Here is a 20976-nt window from a genome sequence, read left to right on the forward strand (position 1 = left end):
CAGATACGGTCTAGCGTATGGTCCATTCTGATCCCTTATCCCCAGCAGCGTATGACACACTCGGACTCCCTAGTAAAGTCGACAGCTTAATGGATGACTCACTATACGGTCTAGCATATGACCTAGTATGACACCCATGCTTTCAGATATTGTCTAACGTACGACGCACTCTGAAGCTCTCATCACCAAACTTCCTGGATGGCATCTTTAAGCCCATCTCCATCAAGACTAATTGTTGATTAACAAGTGCAAATTTTTGGGACATTCTAGTGTTCAATAATCTTCCACCTCCAGACCACGAATGGTGTACCTACCATTCTGGCCCTCTCGGTTCAAGAATACTGAACAGGGGCAGCTGTCATACCCCAAAATTTGCCCGTTAATATTATAAGGCACTTTTCAAGGCACTCCAACTTATTTTTCAAGGCACTGATCCCAAAAGAACAAAGGCCCAGCACACAGATGGCCAAATCCAGAAAATGGCCCAAACTGGCCTGCTCGCTAGGCGAGCAAAACCTTCGCCTAGCGAACCCTTCGCTATGCCACTCGCCTAGCGAAGCTTGCGAATATCAGAAAATTCTGGGCTTCATTCTGAGCCCATTAGGTCACGAAAAAGCATTATAAATACTAAGGACTTCATTCAGAAAAGGGGAACGAAAACGGGAGGAAGACGGGAGCAAGAGCGAAGGCACAGCAAACCCTGGAGGCTAACCCAGAGAATTCAGAGCAACCCTAAAGGAAACCCTGAAGGAAACTCATCTGCATCAAGGTCACCTCCGCCCAACTCAATCCGACTTACCAATTCAAGGTTGCAATTCGATTGCAAACAGGTTTGCATTATTATTACCGCTTTATGTTCGTAATTTGCATGTGATATTATAATTGAATTCATAAACATATTTGAGGTTTTGCATGTGAATTTAAGTGTGCCTGAATATTGTGAATGCTGAACCATGTAATTTATGTATTGGATGCCATAAGGCGTGCAGCAGGTTGAGCTCGTACTGTTCTGAAATTCAAAACCCGCAGCCGCTCGCTAGCACATCGCTAAGCGAGCATGTAGCGAGTATTCGCTAGGCGAGGCAGAGGCGAACGTGATAGTCGCTAATATTTTGATTGTTCTGTTCTATGCTTATCTGATCTGTTCTATGCTAATCATGCGTTATTTTGTCTGACATTCATACTGCTGTGTCTCGTTTGCGGTGTAATCCTCGATTGCACCCCATTTGGTATTCTGACCTGTGTGCTGAATGTTGTAAGGGTTACGTATTCCCAGGAACAAGTAGCTGGCTAGGTATTCCACTTTATTTGTGGGATACCCTGGTGGAGATTCATCCTAATTGCCTAATTGATTTTAATGTGGAGATTCATCCTAATTATTTAATTGATTTTAATGTGGAGATTCATCCTAATTACTTAATTGATTACAACTGCCTAATTGATTGTAAAATATTGCCGTTGATTTTGGTGATCTTGGACCTCTCTTTGTTGCCCTACGATATTACGGTATTACGGTCATGTCCCGCGAATGTGGGGATGCACTTAGCAAAGACCCTTCTGTTAAATCATCATAGTCCCTCGAATGTTGCCTTTGTCCCTCGATGACCCTTCGGTATAGCCTACAGTTAAATGATGATCGTCCCTTCGAATGCTAAGGTATCCTTACAAATGTTGCCTTCAATGACCAATCGATGACCCTACGATGACCCTTTTACATCCAAAGGACAAAACTACTTACTTCTCAATAGTAAGGACAGTTTCACCCTCATAAGGATAGGAAATGCCCATAAAGACCTTGGGTAGGTATAACTCTTAATTGCTTACTCATAAATTGGAATACTTTTCACACCTCACACCTTTCAAAACTAAATGAGATAACCACTTTGTATACATTCATACAAGAATCATTACAAAGTTAAATTCTCCTTTTCAAAACATTTCCTAAACACTTCTCAAACACTTTTTTTCAAACAAAAGAAAAACATAAGTGATTAAGCAATTAAGAGCCCATGGATAACCATGGATACAAAGGGTGCTAACACCTTCCCTTTGTATAATGTACCTCCCGAACTCAAAATCTAAATTAAGGTCTTTCCTGTTCTTTTCCGCCTTTCCTTATTGGATAAAAGAAAAGTCGGTGGCGACTCTTGCTAACCGCGACATTTGCTTTCCAAAGCAAAACACAAAAAGTCAGTTCACCGTATGACAGTTGTACTTGTCTGTTTAGGAAATCCGTGCATGACTTTCTTTCCGATGACAAGTTCACATTCACCAAATGTCTCTATTTATTGCATTGGTTTTGTTAACCAAAATCATTGGGTTCAGGTACGTATGTTGTATGACAAGTTATTTTATATGATTTAATATTTTAATTATTTCACTTAATATTTTATATGACTTAATATTTTAATTATTTCACTTTATCAGGTTAACATGAAAGAGGGGTTTCCGTTGCCACCGGTCACATTAGATTGGAGGAAATTTCATTCTCATACAACAACTTCTTGGATGTTAGGATTTGCAGGACGTCTACAACATTGGCAATTACTTACACCTATATTAGCATGAATATGTACTCAAAACATGAATATGTAATCAAAACATGAATTTTATATTATGTTTATTATATTCAGTTCTAAAACTTAATACATAAATCAATGTGAACGAGAAATATGCAAAGCTTCAAATAAATCAGCAAACTGTGGATCTTCCTCTTCAGCATTAACTTGTCTCAGATAGCGATGAATCAATGTAGATACACGAGCCCAATCAGGATCAGATGGTCCGGCGTCATATACAGGAACTGGTACCTCTCTTGGATCGTCACGATGGGGAGGGACCAACCGTGGATGCGAAACACAATAATACCACTCCAGATAATCATCTTCTACATCAGATGGAGTGGTGGCTAGGGTAGTTGGACGGATCACAGCGATAACGCTCTGATGGTAACAAATCCAATCAACATCAATATCCGTCGCCATCATACAATCAAGAGGTGGGGATGGAACATACTGCCTGTACCCGAACTAACGTAAACATTTGTCAGACAAGTATGGAACAATTGTGTCACCCCACTTCAAACAGCCCCTGTAGAGACATATCTCATCAAACTGACGTCATGCTCTATGATCCTCAAATGGACGCCATATGACGTCGGCAGGTGTCAGCTCGTCCAAAATAGGTTGTAAATCATTAACCTTCAGGACTCCTTGCCTATACGACCATCTCATCGCTCGAGGAAGACCACAATTATCAGTTGGTTTCTAATTCTCCCCTCTTTTTCCAACAGTTGGAAAGTATTCGTGAATCCAGCACTGTTACAAAATACAAACATAATAAATAAAATAAATTAAGTTAACATATTTTATCAAATGAATCCAACACTTAATAAACAAAATTAAATTATATACCTGTAAGCGAGTAGGATATCCACCGAGCTGTTTGCAACTGAACATGGACGCATCTCCAAGATATCTGTATAGGGTAACTAGTGCAGCTGCTCCCCAACTATATCCTGAACATCTATCTAAGTCCGTAAACAGTAGGAGGTATCGTGTCTCTACAAGTGTAAAGGCCTTATCGGTAAAAATGGTGGAACCCACCAACATCAACAGATATGCTCTGGTCGCATATGCCCAGCTGGAAGCAGCTCTATGCTGTACGAATAAATCGTACGAACCCCTACAGCTACGAACATGTGATTGTGCCTCACCCTGTGACACTCCTAAGTAGTCAACAGCAAGTTCAACAACTACCTCTTCCGTGACATCTTAAGGATTCCAGAAGATACCCCTGATGGGCAAATGAAGCAGACATGAGACATCATCCAAAGTAATGCTCATTTCACCAAACGGCATGTAAAATGAAGATGTTTAGATGCCATCTTTCCATAAATGCAGAGACAAGATTTGTGTTTATCTTGTTCAGACTAGTTCTCTGAAGTGAAGATAAACCAGATCTAGATACCCAACTCTCCATATGTGGTGGAAGAGCCAACGGAACCCTAGATGTCAGCTTCAGTCCATGCCCAACAACCTTTAACTCTTTCTTTGGACATCTTTCCTAAAAACAATTAAAACACATATTAGAAAACACAATATAAAATATTCAACTATTATTCATTTTCAAATATATCCCGTTTATTTACCTCACCAAACCATAAATGTCGAGCAACATGATGCTCGTATTTCACCAAAAGAGACGTATCGTACGGCCCTCCTGGATATCCAGTCGACTCAACTGCAGATGAAGATGCGCCCCGGCCTAAAGTGCGGTCTGGAATCCTACCATCTGCACCTCGTCTTCGAACCACTACAAAAAAATATTATAAAAAAATTATTTAAAAAATTAAAAATTAAAAATTAAAAAAAAACGCACCGGAACACTTCAAAGAAGAGTTTCGTTGTAGAAAAATAAAAGGATAACTACCGGAACACTTTTTAAAAGAGTTCCGATTTAGTTCATCCAAATCGGAAGTCTTTAAGAAAGAGTTCCGGTATACAACCAACCAAACCGGAAGACTTTCTAAAAGACTTCCGGTTCAATGCCCCCAAAAGGCATCAAACCGAAAGACTTTATTCAAGTGTTCTGGTATACACTATGTGAATCGGAAGACTTACTCTTAGTGTTCCGGTTTACAATACCAAAAAACGCAAAAATATGTGTTCCGGAAGTCTTCGCGCAAATGGAAAAAAATTTCATTTCTGAAAAATATACCCTATTTATATGAGGGTATTTTGGTCCCAAAAAAATTATATGTAGGAGTGTGGGTACAATTATAAGGGTACGAGATAAAGTTTTCCCAAAGAGTCCAAATAACTAAAGTTGTCAATATTTGTTTGGATAACATTAACTTAAAAAAACGTTTGGTCAACAATATTATGAACATCTCCAGACACGATTTTATTCTAATTTTGAGCTCATCTTTGAAAGTTTTAAGCCACATACTCTGGAATTTAAAAGAAGAAAGAACATAATTTTTACCTTGGATTGTAAGTTTTACACAATAGAATGATGATCAAAATGAGATCTTGGTAAAGTAGAGCATGATACCATTTTCCTAACATCAAAACTAAGAAGTGTTGCAATTAGCTCTATTCAATCCCTAAGAAATATAAGCATGACCCTTGTGCCCATTATACCATGTCTAATGGATCCTAATAGTGTATAAAGATTATTACATTCAGGGCAAGCTATGAATTCATTATTATTTTCGGCTGCTTCATTTATTGAAACATTTCGAGGGAATTCTCCATTTATGAAACAAAAGTGGAATGAAAGGAAACTTCATAAGCATGCGAAACATGGTCAATGACATCAAGTGGAACATGACAATGGAAAGTTCACGAGGAGGTTCAAATTGCATGAAAATGCCAAAATAGATCAAGAGAAGGAAAGTAAACATGGAGAATAGGTGGTGCTCAATGCCTGTTTTTTCACAAAATATCAAAAACTGTATTTCTTATATTCCCAGAGTTTATTGTTTTGCTATAAGAAAAAAAGAGACTGATAGAAGTTATCTAGCATCTATACCACCCAGGACAACACAGGAAACTTCTATTCACTCCAATTTCAAGCGTATCGGTAGTTAAACAGAAGGTACAGTAATATTCTGAACATCAAATAAAAACAGAAATAGTAAATGATCATTCAAACAATAGCAAATAGCCCATGTTTATGAACTAAAACCATGTGAACAGAAATCATACAAATACCAAAAGCAAACCTAATTTCAAAGGCCATTATATATACTCAAGACCCATCCAATAACAAGTTCAGAAACAATAAAAACCAAAGACCTGCAAGGACTTCCAAATGCTTAGAATCCACCACGAAGACGCAACACAAGGTGGAGAGTAGACTCTTTCTGAATGTTATAGTCAGCAAGGGTCCTTCCATCCTCCAATTGCTTCCCAGCAAAGATCAACCTCTGCTGATCTGGTGGGATTCCCTCCTTTGTCCTGTATTTTTGTCTTCACATTATCAATTGTGTCGGAACTTTCTACCTCCAATGTAATGGTCTTCCCTGTCAAAGTCTTCACAAAGATCTGCATACCTCCCCTCAACCGTAGGACAAGATGAAGGGTGGATTCCTTCTGGATATTGTAATCAGCCAAAGTTCGGCCATCTTCGAGTTGCTTTCCAGCAAAAATCAGCCTTTGCTGGTCTGGGGGAATGCCCTCCTTGTCCTGTATCTTAGCCTTCACATTGTCAATTGTGTCTGAGCTCTCTACCTCCAAAGTAATTGTCTTTCCTGTAAGGGTCTTCACAAATATCTGCATACCGCCTCGAAGTCGCAATACAAGATGAAGAGTTGACTCTTTCTGGATATTGTAATCAGCCAGGGTTCGGCCATCTTCAAGCTGTTTTCCAGCAAATATGAGCCTCTGCTGATCTGGTGGGATACCCTCTTTGTCTTGTATCTTAGCCTTCACATTGTCAATTGTGTCTGAGCTCTCTACCTCCAAAGTAATTGTCTTCCCTGTAAGGGTCTTCACAAAGATCTGCATACCTCCCCTCAAACGTAGGACAAGATGAAGGGTGGATTCCTTCTGGATATTGTAATCGGCCAGAGTTCGGCCATCTTCAAGTTGTTTTCCAGCAAAGATAAGCCTCTGCTGATCTGGTGGGATACCCTCTTTGTCTTGTATCTTAGCCTTCACATTGTCAATTGTGTCTGAGCTCTCTACCTCAAGAGTGATGGTCTTTCCGGTGAGGGTCTTAACAAATATCTGCATACCACCACGGAGACGGAGCACTAAGTGGAGAGTGGACTCTTTCTGAATGTTGTAATCTGCTAAAGTTCGGCCATCTTCAAGCTGTTTACCAGCAAATATAAGCCTCTGCTGATCTGGTGGGATACCCTCTTTATCCTGAATCTTGGCCTTCACATTGTCAATGGTGTCGGAACTCTCAACCTCAAGAGTGATGGTCTTTCCGGTGAGAGTCTTGACAAATATTTGCATCCCACCACGGAGACGGAGCACCAAATGGAGTGTGGACTCCTTCTGGATGTTGTAATCAGCAAGGGTTCGCCCGTCCTCCAGCTGCTTTCCAGCAAAAATGAGACGCTGCTGGTCTGGTGGAATCCCTTCCTTGTCTTGAATCTTGGCCTTAACATTGTCAATGGTATCTGAACTCTCAACTTCGAGAGTGATAGTCTTTCCAGTGAGGGTCTTAACAAAGATTTGCATCTATATCATACAAAAACAAACGAAAACAATGAATCAATCACTACAAGCATAACATCAGTAGAAATAATCAATTCTATATACACAACATTTCAAATATGCAATCAACAAAACTCCTAAATAATCATTAAATCAAACAACAACCCTGATTACAAAATTACAATTCAATAAATCATTTCAAATCAATATATAAATCGAAATCAATATCCCTAAACTAATCCAATTAGAGAACTCTAGATTCATAGAATACATAATCAGATCTGAAAATTTAATACAGCGCGTGTACACAGATCAACCTGATTACAAAATTAGACTTGAATAAATCATTTCCAATCAATAAATCAATCGAATCAATATCCTAAACTAATCCAATTAAAGGACTTCTAGAATCATAGAATACATAATCAGATCCGAAAATTTAATTAACAGCGTTATCATAAATCAAAAGATCGACCTTGATCAACACAAAATTGAACGAATCAAGAAAGTTTCACATATACCTCCGATTGAGTGATTATTGAGAGATTTAGATCATGTAAACGTTTCAATGACGCGGAGAAAATCAGATGAAAAACAAAACCGATAGATCGAAATATAGATTAAAAAATAACACAAACCCTAATAATCGATGTATAGAAACACGTATAAATTTCAGATATTAGAGATCTAAAGATCGATTGAAAGATAGTTATTATAATCTAGGTCATAATTGGGAGGAGATGAAAATCGATGATACCTTGAAACGGTGGTGTTGTGTGCTGTGTGTAGAAATGAAAATCTCTTCTCTTTGCAACGAAAGGAAACGGTGGTGTTGTGTGCTGTGTGTAGAAATGAAAATCTCTTTTCTTTGTCAAAATTGGGTTTACGGGATTTGGTTTTATATCCAAAAAACGATATAGGATAGAAGGTTTCGTTACGGCAACGGCAAATTATGCGTATCAAAATGTGACACCTGGACAAACGGTACGCTCTCAACCCTTGCAATACGCCAACGCTTTCTTTTAAAAAAGAAAAGAAAGAAACGGAGGCAAGCTTCACTATAGAAAAAGCCATCCTTAGCTTTGTTTGGTTTCGCATTATTAGGAGGATAGCTTAGGTAGTAAGATAGATAGCTTAGTATATACATTCATGTATGTGAATATATCATGAATACAAACATGCATATGAAGGTTGAATGAATAATCTGAGTAATACATATCATTGGTGTTTCTCCTCTCACCACCTTACTTCACATGCTTCTTACTTGCATTATATTTTGTGTTAGAGTTCCTAATGGTCAATCTTTCTCAATTAGGTGCGTAGGTTCAACTCGTATTTCTTTCTCTTTATGTCTCTTAACAACACTTGTTCTTAGTGATATTCTCATGGTACCTTGTATTATAAGGAATTTGTGGTCAGTATCTAAGTTTCCGCGTGATAATGATGTTGTGTTTGAATTCTTGACTAACAAATGCTTCATTAAGTCTCAAGTTTCTAGACTCACTTTTCTTGAAGGTTTCTGTAACTCAAGTGGATTGTATTACTTTTTTGGCTTGGTTGTGGAGCCTTCAAGAATGCCCTTTGTGTCTTGCTCTAGTTCTACTTCTACTTGCACTAATGCAAAGTTTATTTCATGTTCTATGATATCTAGTGTAAATAAACCTAGTTCTAGCCTTCTTTGGCATTTTAGGCTAGGTCATACAAATTATTCAGCTATTAGACAAGCTCTAAAGCATTATAATATTTCAGTTTCTCATAATTCAAACATTATCGTGCAAGTCTTGTTGTATTGGAAAATCGCATAGACTACATGCTCATTCATCTATAACCATGTATCATTCTCCTTTTGAACTAGTGTACACGAATCTTTGGGGTTTTGCACCCTTTTCTTCTACCTCAAGCTTTATTTATTATGTTGCATTTATTAATGCTTATTCCAAGTATACTTTGATATATTTCCTTAAACATAAGTTTGAGACATTTCATGCCTTTAAATTATTTCACAAGTTTTTTCAAACTCAATTTAACACTGCCGTTAAATATTTGTAATATGACTATGAGGGAGAATTTTGACCATTCACTAGCTATTTAGTTTAGCTAGGTGTCTCTCATTGGCTCACATGTCCACATATGTCTCACCAAAATGGTACAGTTGAACGTAAGCACGTGCATATTGTGGAAACGGGTCTTACCTTGTTGTCTCATGTTTCTCTTCCTCTTCAATTTTGGGAACATGGATTTGCATCTGCGGTCATGTGATTAATAGATTACCTACTACAGGTCTAGCTCGTTCTCAGTCCCCATATTTTTTCCTTGTATCGCAAGTATCCTCGTTATGACACACTCAGAGTCTTTGGTTCCGTGTATTTTCCATTCACTCGTCCCTACAACAAACATAAGTTGGAATTTAGGATTCAAGAATGTGTGTACTTAGGGGTATCATTTTAGCATAAGGGCTATAAGTGTTTGAGTAAATCAAGTATAGTCTGTATTTTCAAGGATGTCATTTTCCATGAACATCTTTTCCCTTGTCCCACTTTGTTTTCTTTCGCAATTGATGAACCTGGTGAACATGCCCATAACTCTGAGCCTATTTCTTTTTGCTTGATGTCAAGATCCAATGTTCCTTTAGTCAGAGGTCCAAATCAAGGGAGTCATGGATCTCTCTTAGTGCCAGATATTGAGTCAGTCTCATCGAAATCTTTGCATGATGCTTCCATTAACTCACCTTTTATACATGTACTTGGTCCTTTATCACCCTTCATCATGCCTATCCTCAGTCCTCAGGCTCCTATTACTTCTCTATAGGGACCTACCATAAGTCTCTCCACTAACTCTGAATCTCCTCATACCTTGTTTCTCTCTTCCTAGAATACAACATTTCAATGAACATCCCTCTTAACTCGTGCCAAGACAGGTCACTCCAAGCCTAAGACTTTTCTTTCACATGTTGAACCTAGTTTAGTTAACCAAGCTCTTTCTAATCTACATTGGCTTCAGGCTATGAGACTTTAGTATGAAGTTTTACTAAAGAATCGAAGATGGGCATTGACCACTCTTCCACCACATAGAAAAAATGTGGGATGCAAGTGGGTGTTCAAGGTTAAGGAAAATTTTGATGGATCTGTGAACGTATAAAGCTCGACTAGTTACTAAGGGTTTCCATCAACAATTTGGCTTTGATTTTAATGAGACTTTTTCTCCGGTTGTGAAACTTATCACCATTCGAGTCATTCTCACGTTGGCTCTTACTCACAAATGGGAGCTTCAACAAATTGACATCAATAATTCCTTTTTAAATAGCTCATTGACTGAAGATATTTACATGACACAACCTCTTGGTTTTAGCAACATGATCCTTCTCTTATTTGTAAGCTGCAGAAGGCGCTTTGTAGGCTCAAACAAGCACCTTGTGTCTGGCATGAGAAGACATAGACATTGACCACTCTTTCACCATATAGAAAACTTGTGGTATGCAAGTGGGTGTTCAAGGTTAAGGAAAATCTTGATGGATATGTGAACAAGTACAAAGCTTGTCTGGTTGTTAAGGGTTTCCATCAACAATTTGACTTTGATTTTAATGATATGTTTTCTTTGGTTGTTAAACCTGACACCATTCGAGTCATTCTCACGTTGGCTCTTACCATAAATGGGAGCTTTTACAAATTGACATCAACAATGCCTTCTTAAATGGCTCCTCGGTTGAAGATATTTACATGATACAACCTCCTGGTTTTGAGCAGCATGATCATTCTCTTGTTTCCAAGCTACATAAGGCCTCTTATGGTCTCAAATAAGCACCGCGTGCCTGGTATGAGAATATATGGAGATTACCACTCTTCCACCACATAGAAAATCTGTGGGATGCAAGTGAGTGTTCAAGGTTAAAGAAAATCATGATGGATCTATGAACAAGTACAAAAGCCATCTGGTTGCTAAGGGTTTCCATCAACAATTTGGCTTTGATTTTAATGAGAAGTTTTCTTCATTTGTTAAACCTGACACCATTTGAGTCATTCTCACGTTGGATCCTACTCACAAATGGGATCGTTAACAAATTGAAATCAATAATGCCTTTTTAAATGGCTCATTGACTTGATATATTTACATGACATAACCTCCTAGTTGTGAGCAACATGATCCCTTTCTTATTTGCAAGCTACATAAGGCATTTTATGGGCTCAAACAAGCACCTCGTGCCTGGTATGAGAAGATGACTTGGGATATAGTTTAATTTGGTTTCTCTCACAACAAGTGTGACCATTCTCTTTTCATATATTATCATCAAGGTGTCACACTCTATAATTTAGTCTATATGGATGATATTCTGTTCACGAGCTCTTCCTCCTTACTCATTCACAAGCTCATTGATTCCCTGCATGCTAAGTTTACACTCAAGAAGTTGGGGTCACCTAAGTATTTCCTGGGAATTGAGCTCAAGTGTTTGGCCTCAGGGAACCTTCTCCTCACCCAATATAAATATCTTCGTGATCTCCTTGCTAAAGCTAATATGAGCAATGCAAATGGCGTCACTACTCCAATGTTTAATACGTGCACACTCAACAAGAATGGCTCATTTTCTCTTCCTGATCCTTTCATGTATCGCTCAATGGTTGGTGTACTTTAATATTTCATGCTTACTCGCTCAGATATTTCTTTCAGTGTAAATAAAGCATGTTGATATACTACTTCACCACTAGACTCGCATTGGGAAGTTGTTAAGCGTATCCCGCGCTATCTCAGTGGAACTCTTGATCATGGATTTCTCCTTTCTCCTGTAGCTCCCTCGTGCAAGCTTTCACTTCATACCTAGATTGTTTCTCAATAGGCTAGTGACCTCGATGATAGGCGTCCTACCTCTGGGTCATGTATTTATCTTGGCCTTAACCTTGTATCATGGAGCTCGAAGAAGCAGAGTTTAGTGGTGAGGTCTAGCACGAAGGCTGAATATCGTGCTCTCGCACACACAACCTTTGAATTGATATGGCTTAAGTCTCTTCTACATGAACTTCATGTGCCATTTCAGTAGCATACACTGCTTTGTAATAATCTTATCGTGATTTTGCTTTCTCACAATTCAATTATTTATGCTCACACCAAACACAATGAATTGTATATTCACTTTGTGAGTAAACATGTCATTTCCAAGCTTTTTAAGATCCAACATGTTCCAAGATCATTAAAACTTGTTGACGTTCTCACCAAGCCTTTATATATTATTGCATTAGCTTCGCAGCAAGCTCAAAGTCGTGGCTTTCACCTCTCCATGATCTTGTGGGGGGGAGTATTACGAGGATAACTTAGGAATCAAGATACATAACTTAGCATATGCATTGATGTATGTAAATAAAAGAGGATCGTCGTGTATGCAAATATGCATAACTGTAACTAACTCTTACATCATCCATCGTACAACTCTTGCTATATATAGGTGGTTATGGTTACTTGTACACATTAAAAAAACCAAATCATGTTGAAAAATCACATTCTGTTGAAAAAAATGAAAATTATAAAGCTACTATTTAAAATTTTCAACTTGATTATAGTTAAGTAGATGGATATCCAAACATATAAACACATTAGTTTGAGATTTCGAAAGACTATATTTATTAAAAAATGTTTTAAAATATTTTTTAAAATATTATTCACGATCAAATTTTTTAGTTTTAATTTTAAAGAATTTATAATACACATTTTTTAAAAATTTCAAAGTATTTTATTAGTTTTTAAAATTTGAAAGGATTTAATGCATTTTTTAATTAAAAACAAAGAGTCGATAAAATAGATAATAAATTAATTCTAAAATCATTATAAATGTTAAATCTTTTAATAATAAATGGTGTTTGTCTAAAATAAATAAGAAAGTGATTTCAACTTCATATTCTTCTAACTACTCCATCTCTTCCTTTATAAGTGTCACTTTTTAGAAAAAAAAATATTTTTTTAAGTGTCATTTCAAAGTTCAATGTAGAGTTAATTGTAGTATTGTCAAAATCATCCCTAATCATTTATTATATACAGAGAAAAAGATTAAATAAATTACTAAAAAGTTAAGGGTATTGTAGGAAAAAACATAATCATTGTTTAAAAAGTAACAACAATTATTAGTTATCTTGATATGTGTAAAAAGTCAAAAAATGACACTTAAAAAGTAACAGACGGAGTAATATTTGTCTACATATTTAAAGATATATTAGTCCTTCATAAATTAACATCTTATTATTCATGCTTTTAGATTTGAAAAATATATTCATAAGTAAGGTTTTTGTGATTGATAAGTGGATCTTACTAAACCTAAGATGATGGACCATAGTACACTTAAGAGGGTCATATGCTCAGACTAAAAACTTGGGAGCCCACAATAATATCTCATGAAGGCCATGAGCTTAAATTATGGAGGATTGAATGAACATGGTGTTTACTGGTATTTTTAGTAAATAAGTCACAAAATTTTATTTCACTAAATGTATTAAACTCAAAAAAAAATCTAAGGACGATTTGTACAAAAAGTGTTTGAGAAAATGTATTCATGCTTGATAACTTAATGTTTGAATGTAGAACTATTGGATAGAAATTTCAAGAAGTAAAATGCATGATTGCTTGAAAGGATAAAGTAAATGTCGAAAATCATAAAAGGAAATGAGTAAAAATGCTTGGATTAACAGTGAGACGTAGATTCATACATTTCTCACAGATTCTTTATCTCTTTGACTTGGATGTTTGAATTTTATAGAAAACAACAACAGCAAAAATGTGAACCCTTATCACATAGACAAAAAATTGTTTATATACTATGTACATCAATAACCGTCAACAACGATCAACTCTCCAACATTCGGCACATACACTATTACATGGCTTTTTGTCCTCTGCTTTGCTTCCTTGTGTCTTCAGTTCTTGAACTGCTGCAAAACCATTACTTATGTTGAAAAAACATATCCAGGTCATCTAACTGCTTCTACTGAGAATCAACTTGTTTAATGGCAAATATTTGTGATCTTGGAGTCGAAAACATGGTTTAGCTACATGTGTTTAGCTTTCGGTTCTTGAACTGCTGCAAAACCATTACTTCTGTGAAAAAACATATCCAGATCCTTTAACTACTTTTGCTGAGAATCAACTTCTTTACTGTCGAATCTTTTGTGATCTTGGAGTTGAAAACATCGTTTAGCTACATGTGTTTAGCCTGTATATTTATCTCACATTTCCGCTCCTGCCGAATATGCTTGAGTAAAAAATTTCAAGCAAACAGATGCCCCCCAAAATTGCCACTTTCGGTCGTATTTGCAATATGGAAGAAAGGTGGAGTTTTTAGTAATATTCACGACACTGTTCAAAGAAGTTCGTATACGTCACCATCATCATGATCACTTTTGTAACATCCTAAACCCCTCAAAACACTTATTTAAACAAAATCATGCAAAAATACTTTTTATTTAGTAAAGGGTGTCAAAACTCTCTCTTAAAACATCATTCTAAAAAATATTTAGAAATAAACAGCGAAAATTAAAAAGCATTTTCAACTTAGATGTCTCATAATTAACATAACTTAATTTCAACCATAAGGAAATTAATCCAACAATTATCAGAAAAACATAAAACAAATGATAACTCGTCTCGGTGTTACATATCATAGTGGCATGCTAGTATCCTAAAAATAACTCAAAGCGATAAATAAAGAAGAATGCATCTACATCATTCCTCAACACAACAACAACTAATGTTCCTCTACCTGAGTATCCGCAACACCGACATAACAAAAAAATACAAACAAACAAATAAGGGGTGAGAATACATTCACAAATGTTATTGATATATAAACAGTAAGGATAGTTTCAATAACATTATTTATCAATCACACATTTTAGATTCACAACAACAAACAATGACAACATAGGTATGTAATGCAATGTAATTCTCCTCCAAATGCAAGTGGTACCATGGTTTTGGATTTCAGAGTTATGTTACTGATTAATTCAATGTCTCTAGTTCCTCTCTGAACCAACGATTCCTCTATGAATTTGAGACTCGTCTCTTGTTCCTCTTTGAATCAATGATTCTCTTTGTGAATCTGAGACCCTCACTAGACCAAAGTTCTACCTATCTTTGATATACATGGATGCATAAAATGCCATAAACAACAACAATGCAACAATCATCACGGGTTCCTCTCTGAATCCACGACATCACCAATATAAGACCACCACATTAGCTCCTTTATGAACTACACATCTCAACATAAATATCACCCATATAAGGCCACCATTATAGTTCCTCTCTGAACTATGCAACTCAGCATATCTGTAATTACAGTTTGACTCAATATATATAATTATAAAATTATTCACAAATAATCATTAATAGGGTAAACATATTATTATACAAACTCAATAATGCTCAAGACCTAGTCTAGCCTTATGCCACTACTCACCAACACGACTCTGAACATGTCAGATTACTCAAATTCAATCCTCTTGATTCACATAACACTCCCAACACATCAATGTAACTCAAAAACTTACTCATTCTCTAAACACATCAAATAACTTATAACTCAACATTCATGATTCAACTTTATTAATCACACGATTACAACTCTTTTATCATTAATAACTATTAAACCATCCATAATTTATCTCTTCGTTATTATTCATTTATAAACACCATTAATAACACATTTAATTCACATACTCATATGCATATTTAACCTCTTAAGAAATTATTGTGAGATAGTATTGCACGTCAGCTCCCTAACACTTCAAACTGCGCCTCAAACGAAGTCATGAAACTCAAGTTATGATGAAAATAATATCTGAACAAAACCATCCTCATCTGAGTCGTCGAGCTGCCACCGAGCTATGGACCAAGCCGTTGAGCCATTTCCAAGACACCACCGAGCCTCCGATCCGAGTCACGTACAAAGTCGTTGAGCCATTTTCAAGGTGCCATCGAGCCGTTGTTTTCCTGATTTTCAGCCCGATTTTGTACCATACTCAATTTTCAAATTTCCTCAACTTTTCGAGTTTTTCCAACTTTTTATTTTTTATTCCTATTGAACAGACCTAAACTCTCCTCACCTATTTGACTACTAATCATCTCAATACAGGTTAATCAGGGTTAGTAGAAACTCAAAAGAAAAACATACAAATTTGTATATGTTCGCCTTATCATAAGGCACAACCATTATTCATTCAATCAATTTCGCCTGATCAAAATGAATCAACAAAGTTAATAATGATCAAATTCAAACTGATTATAATATTATCACAATAATCCCCTAAGAAGGTTTTGGCCAAACCTCTTTTGGCCACAAACCTAAACATAGAGAATCAAGAAGAAGAATACGAGGATAAGGAACCCTCAATATCCAACTACCTAAACACCCATATGTGAACAATTCTCACCTACCTCGAATTTTTAGAAATTGTTGAAGTTTTGACTTTTGGGATTTCTCTTTATTCCTTCCAACGTTCTTCCTATGTTTTGCCTCTTTCTCCATTTTTCTCCATTCACATTCTTACTTTTTTCTCTCCATATTCATCTATTTTAAAAAAAAAAAATCTTTTATGTTTATTATTCTCACCACTTCCCCTCAATTTGTGATAATTCTCCCTTCGCCCCATTATTTTCATTAAAACTTTATTTTCTTCCCAAAGCTTATAATTCTCTATTTTTCTATTATTTTAATTAATTAAAAATAACAATAATTCTCTAACACTCCCAATTTTATTATTAGAACACCTAATTAAATCAAAAAAAGAATTTTAACACTCACAGATAATTATATAAAGCACTTAAATTCAATAAAAAATCAGAAATTAGGGTGTTATAACTTTTACCTAGTCGTCACATCAATAAACGTGTGTGCAACTGTCACCATGGTTCCAATTTTCAAGGCAATAATGGAACACAAGAATTAACCGCATTGAAATACAAATAAAGTTATTAATTAACAATTTAAAAACAAATATCAAAATGCCACTTATTTTGAAAGAGTCTTCTTCCACAACTATATAATTCTCTTTCTCCCTTTTCACAACTTTCTTTATCTAAACCCTAAGCATCTCAGTTTTTTCAAATTTCCATTATCACTTTTTTTACTCAAATTTAAAACAGTGGCTTTGGAAAGCAAACTCAGGTTCCTTTTGTTGGTGATCTTCAAGGACCCATCGTCATTAACAACCGTAGCTACATTTTGAAGCCTGCAATGGAGAAGGAGAAAATTGTTATTTGAGATTCCTAGGTAACTTTCATGCGTTTCTGGGTCCTTTACCTAGATCATCTATTGAAACCAACCTAACTGGAAAAGTTCCTCCCTGTTCACCATCATACAAACCTCGTGCGTTTGAAGATAGAAGTTTTTAGTTGGGGTTCATGGAACATCCCAATCGTGTGTTCCGTTCTTCTCATTCCACTAACAATGGTTCTTATCTTAGTTGGTTGCACATGATACAAAAGAAGAAAGAATAGACTTTGAAAGATCAAGGTATTTTTAACTTGATCAAACTATCAAAAACTGGACCCAAGTATAACCCCTACATGCTTGTAGTTGCCATTTGTTTTTGGGAGTCTTCTACTAATACTTTCCATTTACAATGTGGGTTGGTCACTCAACTCTTTCCAATATCGCCGCTATTACTGGTCTTCGACCAACTAGGGACACTTTTAACCTCACTCTTAAACACCATATCAAACCTAATTTTACTTTTGACCATCCTAGCTTCAACAACTACATAAAAGACCATAATGACAAAAACGAGGAAGTCTATGACTATGAGCATGTTGCTTTCGTCACCCTCTGGCTATCCTATTTCATTTTTTTCTCTATATCCCTCTAAGTATCCAAGAAATGTACACCTCTTACAACCTAGCTTCATGAGAAAAAAGATGTATGTCTTAGTAAACTAATTGTAGGTTGCCTTTATGAGTATTTAGGAATTTCTTCCCATGGCCTCAAAGCATGAACAACCCCTAAGGAGAACTTCCTAGTCTCTGGCCCTATCTGGATTTTACAGCTTTTGCTTAACACCACTTTTGAACCCTTTCTAAACACTAGCATTCCGTCTAATCTAGAAAGATGAGTCAAAGGTATAATGCTCAATTTGATGACCCTATGTGATAGTAATTCTTCAACTAAAAAGGATCTTGAAAAGTATTTCTTCATGCTTATGAACTGTACTTAATTTGTCAATACTATGGCACCATTTTCCAGTTGAAATTATGGGCCAGAGTGGTTCAGAAGAACATTTCCAACCTCTTCACCTGGAATCCAAATTGAAGCTTTCGATATTTGAATGGAATTCTTCAAACCCATTATCTTGTCGACCAAAATTTCAACTGTGAAAGATGGTTTGGGGCTTGTCACATACTAACCAAATTTTTGGTGGCTAGGAAATTTGGCTTCAGTCAATTCCTTCCAAAATCCATTTTCATCGAAGAAGCCAAAAATTTGTCTGGCTACTGTTACGCCAATTGAGGCATATTATAAGGAGCTTTTAGACTTTCATGCTAAAAAGTCACTAATCTCAGTCCTTTCGAATTCAAAACTTATTTTTACTGCACCAAGGAATTTGAAGATTGGTGGTCAGCCTACTACAAACATGTTATTGTGGATACTTTGACCCTACTTCAACATATAACATATGCTTTTTCCTATATGCATTATAAAAAGAATAAATTATGAGGTACGCACATCAACAAAATTCGAGATTTTCAAACTTTCTTAGAAACTGTGTATAATCCCCATAATCTCAGGAGAACTATTTATGATGCGGCTTCTAATTTGAAATAGAAAGTCATTGAAAAAATTCCCAAACTTCATTTTCCTCCTTATATAAAGGAAATATATGACTTTTCTTTGGAATTTCACCTTCCCAAATTCCCACCATTATCCACTTGTGAATTTGGCTTAGATTTTCAATTGTCACTTCCAAAATGGTGTTTTTGCGGGTCTTTGTCAGTTTTAAATAATTAATTGAAAAAATATGCCCAAACAGTAGTTTTGACTAAGTATTATACATAGAATTATCCACAGCCTTTAAGACTTGATCTCGACCATGTCCGAATTACACCCATCATCTTACAAGGTTAAATAAAGGGACTTATAATATACCACTATCTTATCTTTAAATTTCCCTCTATTTTGTGTCCAAAATTTTTTCCCCCTATATTTACTTGCATCAAAATTTTGTAGATTTACCTCTCGTTCTAAAAGGGTCGAAGAAGAAGAAAGTTGAAACAATCAACGATGGTGAGAAGTCTGACCAATCAAAAGAAACAAAATAAGTACACCTTATAAACCTTTGTTCTCTTTTATGAATGAAAATAGGTTTTTTATATCTTATTTATTCTTGTTTCTATTTTCAGATCCAAAAATGAGGAAATAGTTCCATAACTACCACTCCAAGTTAAAAGAAAGCAAGGAAAGAGAAAGCAATTGTCGCTCTCGACAGTTAAGGGACACAGGTCCAGACTAAACTCCAACTTTATTAATTTCTTCTATTTATTTAAACAAGATATCCATTTTACTCATAATTACAAACATCTCAGTCTAATCCAAAATATAATACCAACGACGATGATGAAAATGATGGGAGTGATTATTTTGAAGAAAGTGATGAAGTCTCCCCTAGACCTCTACTCCCTAAATACCGAATAAAATGCAAAGATGATGTTGAGGCCTTAGATCTTTGGAAGAAAAAAAAGAAAAATATTGTTGTTCAAGGTTCATAAATTCGACAGAAGAAAAAGGCTTAGGATTCTAAATTCATTCGACCAAAAAAAAGTAAGAAGGGAACTTGTGGTCAATATCGTTGATGGAGAAAAATAAGTAGAAGACGAATAAAGTGTCCATCTAAATAAAAGACAAATCGCCAATGAAAATTCAGTGAGTGCATATTCAATCCTTGTCTTTATGACATCCAAGTTACTTTAAGTTTCATTTATATCTCCTTTTTGACCTGCATCTCACAATTTTATAATATCATTAGACTTTTATCTTTTCTATAGGAGAATCATATCTCTATATGCCTCCTCCCATAAATAAAACGTCATATGTTTAGAAAAAGCCCTTGCCAACTTGTCATCACCATAACCAACAACTAAGAATCCAACTGAGAAGACAGTTGTTGAGCAATCAAAGGAAGTGATCGAAGATCAACATTTTGAGCAACCATCAACTGGACCATAAAATCAAGATCATGAACAAAAATCACATGGCCCAGATGACAATGCTCAAAAGGGAAATAGTTAGGAACATGTTGATTAATCACCAAGGACCAATATGTTGGTCAAACAAGTAAGGATCAAGACCAAAGGGACATTCAAACTTCTATAATTGGAAAAGAACAACCACGAGTTATTTCAACTTCACATACTTCACCAACGGCCATTGAGCATCCTCTCTCAACTACATATATTTTAATTCATTCTACAATTGTAGATTCGTCATCTAACACTTCTAAAACTTCTCTCAGTCGAGAAGAACTAAAGGCTATAAAAGAGAGAAACCCCATAGAGGCCTTGAATAAGCTTATGAGCGATTGAGATATTTCAGTTGAAAAATCTCCAAGCTTTTCAATTGCTTCATGCAATGAGCTTTCTGGTAACTCTTCTCCTACATTGGATCAACAACTGAAAGCGAAGGTTTTCAACATGGATCTACTTCATACCATTGAAGACAACCCTATTTTTGTCTCTGATATCAAGTCCATGTTGAAATAGCTTAATAGTTCATACTCACATGATTCCATTGTCGATTTTATCCTTGAGTTTGAACCATTTTTTGATCAAATAGCTCAAAAAA

The 20976-nt window shown here is 35.9% G+C and overlaps 1 pseudogene across 1 annotated transcript; it reads right to left on the minus strand.

Annotated features, from left to right (window-relative positions):
• Positions 1 to 5626: 5626 nt before the first annotated feature.
• On the minus strand, positions 5627 to 8110 carry LOC127107900 (polyubiquitin-like; annotated as a pseudogene). The gene is made up of 2 exons (XR_007795862.1): positions 7930 to 8110; positions 5627 to 7196 (listed from the first exon to the last, which is right to left on the minus strand). The product of XR_007795862.1 is annotated as a polyubiquitin-like (transcript).
• Between the last annotated feature and the right edge of the window lie 12866 nt (positions 8111 to 20976).

The sequence above is a fragment of the Lathyrus oleraceus genome, chromosome 7, assembly GCF_024323335.1.
Source record: "Lathyrus oleraceus cultivar Zhongwan6 chromosome 7, CAAS_Psat_ZW6_1.0, whole genome shotgun sequence".
Taxonomy (NCBI): domain Eukaryota; kingdom Viridiplantae; phylum Streptophyta; class Magnoliopsida; order Fabales; family Fabaceae; genus Lathyrus; species Lathyrus oleraceus.